Here is a 9,350-nt window from a genome sequence, read left to right on the forward strand (position 1 = left end):
CTTGCTAGGTGAGTGGGTTTTGTTGTTCTTCAATTTTTTCAGCTGGTGCATACCCACATCCCCATTTTTGGTAGCTGTTTTGCTGAGATTTTGCTAGATCTATGACTTTGTAGACCTCTGGTTTGGTATTTCGAAAGATAAAGTTGTTGCGCTCTTTCCATACCTACCACAGAAGACTTCCGATTCTTTCCCGAGATGGGAGGTGCGAATTTTTCCCTATAAATTTTACCAACCATTTATCTGTTCATTTAACCTCCTGTGCATCTACTCACAAGTTGATTTCCGGGTGGTTCCATACCCCGGCGACCCATGGATAAAGGATAAGGGTGTGTTTAATCGTTTCCACCTTGGCTTGATAGAGATCACACACCAGGTCAGGTAAAATCTTTCTTTTCCATAGATTCTCCTTGGTTGATATAGCATTTTGACAAGCATTCCACACAAATATCTTCACTTTTGGGCTGGTTCGCATATGCCATATTGCATTCCATAATGATGTTGGAGTTTGATATGAGGAAGAAGGGTGCTCAATTGCTCTATTTTCTATGGTATTGTCTCTTAGCAAGTTATAGTAGTTTTTTACTGTAAAAGACCCATTTTTTGCGCCCGTCCATATTAATTCATCACTGGAAAAGTGGTCATTTATTGGTATTGCAAGGATTTCCTGAATAGTCTGATCATCAAAAAGATTTCGTAGCAGCGGTTCATTCCACTATTGTGTCTCCGATATTATCAGCTCGGAAACTTTCTAGGGATCATTTCTATTTGCCAGCCCTCCTATTACTCCTCTTTTCAGCCATCTATCTGTTCTGATATTTACAGTTTCTCCACTTCCTATCGACCATTTAACTGAATCCGCAATAGCCTCTCTCCCAATAAACAAACTTTTCCATCATGAAGGATTAAAACCTTTATTAGCATGCCAAAGATTTGAGCGACAAAAATAGAGCCCTTTTAATAATTTACTCCATAACGCATCCGAATTTTTTACCATCCTCCAAGCTTGTTTTCCTAATAAGGCTTTATTAACAGTAAGCAAATCACTAAAACCCATTCCTCCCCTAGCTTTCCTCATCTTCATGATTTCCCATCTTTTCCAATGCAAACCAGCCTTTGAATCACTGTTTTTCCACAAAAAAATAGCTATTTTTTTTTCTCTATAGCATTGCAAATTGACACTGGAATTTTAAAAACTGACAAGGCATATTGTGGTACCGTCTGCATCACTGATTTCAGGAGAATTTTTTTTCCTGCTTTTGATATGATTTGCTTCTTCCAGCCCTCCAATTTCATATTAACCCGATTTAGAATCCACTCAAACATTTGCCTCTTCGATGCTCCCCAATTAGAGGGGATTCCTAGATACTTTCCTGATCGTTCTAGTTCTGGTACCCATAATTCTCTCTTCATATTATCCTTTAATAAAGATGGACAATCTTTACTAAAGAAAATTCCTGACTTATTTAAGTTTACAGCTTATCCTGAAGCATAACAATATTGATTAATGACAGTTGCAATATTTTGGCATTTCTGTAGAGAACCATCCAAGAAAAAATTGAGTCATTTGCAAATAACAAATAAGTTAAAGTATGGCAGAATCTATTCAACTTAATTCCCTTGATATTCCTTTCTTGTAGAGCTTTTCCCATCAAAGATAACAAATTGTTTGCTACCAAGATAAACAGATAGGGTGATAGAGGGTCTCCTTGTCGAATGCCTCTGGTGGGAGTGAAAGAAGGAAGAGTTTTCCCATTAAGCTTAATGCTAAAAGTGACTGTGGTGACACACTACATTATCCAATGAACCCATTTAGCACAGAACCCCATTTTTAGCAAGCAACCTTCTAAAAAATCCCATTCAATCCTGTCATAAGCTTTCTACATGTCAAGTTTCGGCACCGCTTATAAGTGTTTTTTCCTTTTCCTCTTTCTCAATTGATGCAACACCTCTTGTACAATATAAATATTATCTTGAATCTGTCTTCCACTAACAAATGCACTTTGCTCTCCTGAAATCAACATAGGCATCCATCTTTTCAATCTGTTTGCGAAGATTTTGGATATTATTTTGTATGCAAAATTGCATAGGCTGATAGGGCGATATTGATCAAGTCTCTCTGGGTGGGGGATCTTTGGTATTAAAGTAATATGTGCTCTGTTAAGGGCTGGTTCCAACACTCCCGAAAGAAAAAAGCCTCAAACTTCCTCCAACACATCAGGATTTATTATATCCCAATGATGCTGATAAAAAAGTCCATTTAACCCATTTGGACCAGGAGCTTTCTGAGCTCCTAGTTGAAACATAGCAGCATGAATTTCTTCCATAATTACTTCCGCCACTAAACATTCATTTATATCATTTCCGATTAGTGTAGGACATTGATCCAGTATAGGGTTGTAGTTGCGAGGCCCTACCGAAGTATATAGCTCCTTGAAAAAAAACATAGTAAGGTGCTGAAGTTGCTGTTTTCCCATGACCCACTGATCTTCTGCATTTTTCAGCATTTTAATTCTATTTTTTTGTCTCATTTGGATCGTTGCTGCATGGAAATACTTCGTATTTTTTTTTTATCTCCCCAACAAAGCCAATTGACTCGTGATCTCAAACCCCAAAACATTTCCTCTCTACACCATAAGGTTTCCAACTCTTCTTTTATAATCTTTACCCTATTTGTTTCTTGATAACTCCGGTGGCTGTTTGTTAGGAATTGAAGCTCCTTCTTTAGTGCTGTAATACGAAAATTATTATTGGGGAATTTCCTTTTACTTCATACTTTTAATGCTTGGCTGGTGGAATGTAATTGATCTCTCAATCCTCCTTGGAGAGAAGGTTGAGATTGTCATGCATGTTTAACTATCTCCCTACATTCACCATCTTCAATCCAAAAGGCCTCGAAGTTAAAATCTTTTCTTTTTTTGATAGATTCAGCACTACTCACCATAAGGAGCGGACTATGATCGGACCCCCCAGCTGGTAGAGCAAAAGCTTCAGCTTCCGGGAACATGAGCCGCCAATCCATTGACCAAAACACTCTGTCCAATTTCTCCTTGACCAGATTAGCCCCTTCTATGTTATTAGACTAGGTAAACGCGCACCTTTTACATTCTATTTCCATTAACAAGCAATCATGGATACAATTTTGAAACGCATGTGTTCTATAACTCTCTGCCATCCTTCTTCCCACTTTCTCCCAATAATAAAGTACTTCATTGAAATCCCCCATGCACACCCATGGGAGTGTATTAGAAGAAGCTATCTGTCTCAGTTTCTCCCATAGCTATAATCTTTTCTCATATATGTTTGGAGCATGCACACAACTTATCTACATTTTTATCTTACTCTCATAATCAACACGGATCAAATTAATCATTTCTTGAGAGCTAAATTCCACTTCCATAGCCATTTCCTCATTCCATAACACCGCCATCCCACCTGCAATTCCTTTCGGTTCCTCCAAAAAACTATTTTTAAACTTCAGCTGTCTTCTAAGGCGTGTTACCATTGTTTATTTGTTTTTTTTTTTCCATTAACAAGATTAAATTGGGTCTTTCCTGAGCCACCATGGCTTTCAAATTCTGGACTGTCAGTGGTGTGCCCAACCCCTGACAGTTCCAACAAATGGCCCTCATTTTGTAACCCAGTGGTTTATTTGGGCTAGCCACCAAAGCCCTTCCCAGAGTTTCTTCTGAAAGACTAATAGGAGTATCCTGCAAATTTGCTTCATCCAAACTAGTCAACTCTACAACTGAAGGGTGATAAGAAGTATACCTCTTTAACTTCTTTATTGGTGAGCTTTTCACGATCCTACTTTCCTTCTTTAATACTGTTTTTTTTTTGTCCAGGAAGAGGATATGACAGCTGGCTGAAACTACTGTTCTGGTTCATCTATATTCATAATGCATTTTCCTTTCTCCTGTTGCTGTTCCACTTGGTGTTCATGTAAAGTTACATCCATTTGTGCCCTATTTATAGATTGTGTTTGTTCTAAAGATTTTCCTGCTGTTTGCACTCCTGTGAAGATAACTATTTGAGTATCATGAGAGGAAATGACACCGTCTTCTTGTAGTTACTCCTCTTCTTCAGCCACCTTTTCATCATAAAATATCTCCCAAAAAGGGCTATTCTCTTTTGCCTATTCTTTTAGCAAGTTGCCAAACCTATTTGTCTTCCTATCTTCAATTTTTTTCACATCATACGGAATTTCTTCATAAGTTGTTGTAAAGTGCCCAACTCTTCCACAGGAGTAGCAAAATCTAGGTAGCCTCTCATACTTGAAATCCAACCAAACTTTCTCCTCTCCCAAATTATATAAAATACTTGGTTTCAAAGGTTTTTCTAGGTCCAATTCTACTCTAGCTCTCCCCACCTTCTGAAAAGCCACTCCTATTTTTCTCTACTTTTGCTTCCTTTACACATCCGATTATTTGGGCAATATAAGACACAATCTCTTCAGTACACCATTCGATTGGTAGACCATGAACTTGAACCCAAAATTCACAACTTGTAAACTTATAACATTGTTCAGGTTTGTTTGGTTCCCATGGTTTAAGTATCAGTAAATTACTCGCAAAGGACCATGGGTTGTTTACTAATATTATGCTTTTGTCCATTTCAGACTCAAAGGTAAAGGATAAAATATCTTATTCGTGTTGCGCAAAATTTAGAGAGTCTACCTTCCAAGCTCGCTTCATAGTGGTAAGAAATGCCTGATAATTGATATTTCCTCCCGAATACAATTTACCGAACACCGTACGTTTACATTCATCTAACATCTCCGCTGAAATGACTCTTTCCCGAGGTGGGGCATCCACCTTTGTTCGTAGATTCCCAAGCCTCTTGCACAATAAGGCTAGGTGACAGTCTTTTCCCCCGGGTTCATCCATTTAAAACTCCCCAATAAGCAACTATTATGAAACACCAGGAGAGCCATAGGTCAAAACCAAAACTCGCCCACTTTTCACCTTCTCTCCGCTGCAGAAATACCATCGAAGATATCCATCCAGATGTGTATAGAAGGAAAAAACCCATTCGAAGGATACTCAAAGATAGCCTCGAAGAAATCCCTCACTGGAAACTATTCAACAAAGCCAAACTTGTTGAATCTCGCGCAGCGTGGAAGCGTCAACATCATCAACGATCCAAGGAAATGGAAGAGCAGAGCAGACCGAAGATTGCACACTAGGTTTTGGGTTTTTGGACAAAACTAGGGTTTGGGGGCAACTACCATAGAGGCAGGGAAGAGCTCTCGAGCGAGAGGGTAATCCACAATTCTTTTTTCTTGCAGATTTGTTGACTTTCATCAAGTGTGTGAATTTTATCAAGGTGTGGATTTCACAAGCGAGAGTTACCACACCGTGAGCTTCACTGTTTCCTTGGTCTTGCTGAGAAGTATAATAATTCCTCATGCGGGAGTCCATTGTTAGTGAACATCCATCCCCGCTTGCTTGTACGAACACCCCCATCGCAGCAATCCTTTATCGAGAAGCACATAATCTTGCCTGCCAACCATTACTGGTCATCCTTGAGTTGATTCCGTTGAGTTCAAATTTGATAATATTATTTACGGAGTTAGGTAATTATCTTATCTAAATTTGATTTGGATATTTTATTTCCTAATACATGCTCTTCAATATTTTATGTGGATATTTGAATGATAGGCGTATTTCCAGTTAGGGTTTATAGCCTAATTCGCAACCGCACATGAATTTTTATTCTATCTATAAGGCTTTAGATGGAATAATTAATCATGCGGGAGTAAAATTGATATCTTGATCTTTAAGGCTTAAGATCAATTTATTGATTTTATTAGCGAAATAATCAAGTTTGAATTTCAATTCGAATGGCGGATAACATTTTTGAGGACCATTGATGATTTGGTGTTTATCTTTTAATTGTTCTATTTATCCCGAAAATACAAAAAAATGCATTTGCATTCCATGTAGATTAGGATTGATTGCATGATAGGTTAGTTAGATTTTTTTTTTAAATGCATATTTAGAAGGCATTTAGAATAGATAACATTTCACTTTAGTTAGATTTTTATTTTTAGTGATCTTAATATGAATTTTCATAAAAGAAAATACAAAAAAAAATCATGCATGTCATGTAGGATTAGATTCATGAAATGCCCGTCATCTAGTGATTGTTGCTAGATTCATTTAGCTAGAAATTGCTCGCCATTAGAATTAGGTCGTTTGGTTAATTTAGATTGCACAGTTAATTGTTGCATTTCTTTAATTTCGAATCTCATGGAAAATACAAAAACTCATTTGTTTAAGAATAAATTCATCTCATGCTTCATGATAGGCCACATGCTTATTCATGTCATATAGTTTAGGTCATGTTGCCATGTCATATCATTTCATGTTAGATTAGTGACATGCATTGCATAAATCATGATTTTCATTAAATAAGTGAAAGCAAAAATTGAGTGATTGCATGTTAGTTAGAAATCATATCTAGGATTGTCGATGTGAATTCTGATCTAACATTGCAGTTGTTCTCGTTGCTTTGAGGTAAGTCCTACAATTTATTCACTACTTTATGTGGGCGTTAATGGTTTACGCATGCGCATGATCGCCTCACATGTTAGAGAAGTGAATTAAAATCAATTCAAGCTACCTACAAAACATTTTTTTTTCAAAATAAAAGAGAGAGGTACCGAAAGGGTTTTAGAGAAATCTAGCGTAACCAAGTCCCCGAACTCATAATCTCTGATTCGTAGGAGTAAAGTAAATCTCTTATTACTTTACTTGGGTTTCTAATCGACCCACCAAAAATAGATTAGTGGTGACTCTTAATTGAAAAATCAATTGCATGTTAAAAACTTGAACTTAAGTCGCGAATTGGTATGGGCTTGGGAGAGCCCAAGCTAAGTCTAGGCTTAGTAATCCATTAGCCAAAACCCTAGGTGGTTGGCCTGAAAATTTGGTTGCGACAATAATTGATACTGACTGGATACTTTTAGGCTACATTTGATTGTTTGGATTTCTAATTAGGATAAGATTTGATAGGATAAGATATGAAATCCAAGGAATTTTACTATATCTTATCCACTATTTGGTGATTATATTAATAAATTCAAATATATTCAGATCATATAATATAATTATTTGATATTAACAGCCTATCAATATAAATGACCATAAAGTTTACAAATGGAAATGGTAAAAATTTCTTTCAATACTCTTGTCTACTTTGCTCTTATTTTCTATTTTATTTTATTTTCCTCTCTTTTTTAATTAATTTCCTGTTTTATTTCTCTCTTTTGAATTTATATTATAAGATATAATTGAATTCGAATATATAAATAAAAATAAGATTAAATTACAAAAACTAATTTGTTATTTTTTTGTTATTTTGAATTTCTTATATTAGAATTCAAATATTATTCATATTAAAATATGATTTCAAATCTATTAATTTAAAAAGTTTGTTATTTGAAAAAAAAAACAACTTTCTTATTATAAATATTAAAAATCTTATCACATTTATCCCACCTCTTCTATGAGATAATTTTATCCAGCCTATTTCCTCCTCATATTCGACTGTATCCTGTCTTGAGTAGACACCAAATACAGGGTAAAATATATTTTATATTATCCTAAATTTTATATTCACTACCAAACGTAGCATTATATTTTATAATTGAAATGAAGAGTCTTGAGACTCTAATAAAAGATCTATCTCAACATGTACAATTCTATAGTGGACAATCTCGGTTTGGGAATGTAATACATTGGCCCATAAGCCCAGCCCATTAAAAAGCTCAATGCACTTTTCTCCTTGTGCTTCATCAGCTGGAGCAAGCATGCTTAAAATGTAAAGAAGCGTAAACCAGCGAAGAAAGCAAAGAAGAAGGGCTAGTTCGTGAAGAGGAAGAAAGGGAAAAGAGATAAAAAAAAAAAAAAAATTGTGTGTAGTTGATCTCAACACCTCGACAAAGCTAAATCAACTCCATTTTGCAATGTCGAGGTAGTAATCAAAGCCTCTTTTCATCTAATTGAAGAAATTGTCAAAGTTAGGGCATGAATTTCGGATTTATATAAACTCGGAATTGCTACGTCCAATTGAGGAGTTGTTGGGCAGCGTATATACATAGAAATGATAGTTTAGGTCGTTGTGAAGTTATAGCATTTTATAGAACACGAATTGAGCTTATGGTTTACCCGGCACAGATTTTTGTAGTTGGGTGTGTATGTATTGTACAATAGCAAACAATATCTTTCGAGGCTAAACTTCATCGGTTTTTGGCTAGATTTTGGGCCAATTAAGTTAGGAGTCTTGTAATACGTTGAGGGCTTTATATTGACTATACATTCGTTTGAAATGGAGTTCGGTAGAAGAAATTATGGTGTGATCAAATTCAATACGCGAGTTTCACATAGTGGACAGCTATGGGTTCTGCTATGGGCAAGCTTTTCGTTGATGCATGAGTGTCATTTTATTGATGAATTGGCGTAGTTTCATTGAATCATTCATTAGAATATTGTTTTACTCAAATCTTGATAACATTTTTCAATTAATTGTTAGGAATTCGAGTGCATTGGTTTGAATAACCACCATAGTTTGGCTTTCAGCTTTTCCAACGGAGTAAAATTATTTCTTCTATGAATTTACAAACTCGTGTCTTGAAAATGGTAGAGTTTTAATATAGTAAGAGTTATTGAGAGAATGTTTCTTGCATAAAATGGGATCGAACTTTTGTTACGTCTTTAATCAATTGAAAAGGCATTGGAAAGTTTTATGGAGTAGTTTAAAATGACCATTTGTGGATGATTTGCTTAAATGTTTTGTGAAGAGAATAGTAAAAAACTGCTCGTATTGGTTGCAAAATGTTTTATGAAATAGTTTTTTGATATTTATAGTGGGTTGCTAGAGAAAGATGTTGGTTGATATTACTCATATCACTGTGATAAGAACCTCTTGAGTCTAGGTTGAACCATCTGTTGATATAAGTGGTAGACCTAGACAAGGGTGGTAAACTTGGTCACCTTTGTCATAGTATTAAATGCAACCACATTTGATGCTGAACATTAGATAAGCCAATAGAGTGGACCATCAATGTGTGATTTGATGATCATTGATGGCTGTTTGTTATTGTCAAGTAGGTTTGTTGACTAATCTTGCACATATAAAGTTTCGTTGGAAAGTATTATACAATTTCAATATAATATGTATACCATGCATTAATTTTGAGATGATGAGTTTTTATAGCATCTTATAACCATGCATATTGATTGTTTGATTTGTTTAGAAAAAAATTATTACTTACTGGGCTATGGTAGCTTGCTCCTTTCATCTACTTGCTATTCAGGTTTTTTAGTAAGACGCAAATAGGTCATGAGCAT

At 35.6% G+C, this 9,350-nt stretch overlaps 1 long non-coding RNA gene across 4 annotated transcripts; it reads left to right on the forward strand.

Annotated features, from left to right (window-relative positions):
- Positions 1 to 288: 288 nt before the first annotated feature.
- Positions 289 to 5,603, forward strand: LOC108959305. Of its 4 annotated transcripts, none has more exons than XR_005550503.1 (4): positions 289 to 378; positions 2,923 to 3,762; positions 3,843 to 3,939; positions 4,616 to 5,603. It is a non-coding gene; the product is annotated as an uncharacterized LOC108959305 (long non-coding RNA). The 4 variants fall into 4 exon arrangements; XR_005550504.1 differs by having other exon boundaries at positions 2,923 to 3,083; XR_005550505.1 differs by lacking the exon at positions 3,843 to 3,939 and having other exon boundaries at positions 2,923 to 3,083.
- Positions 5,604 to 9,350: the final 3,747 nt, after the last annotated feature.

The sequence above is a fragment of the Eucalyptus grandis genome, chromosome 4, assembly GCF_016545825.1.
Source record: "Eucalyptus grandis isolate ANBG69807.140 chromosome 4, ASM1654582v1, whole genome shotgun sequence".
Lineage (NCBI taxonomy): Eukaryota > Viridiplantae > Streptophyta > Magnoliopsida > Myrtales > Myrtaceae > Eucalyptus > Eucalyptus grandis.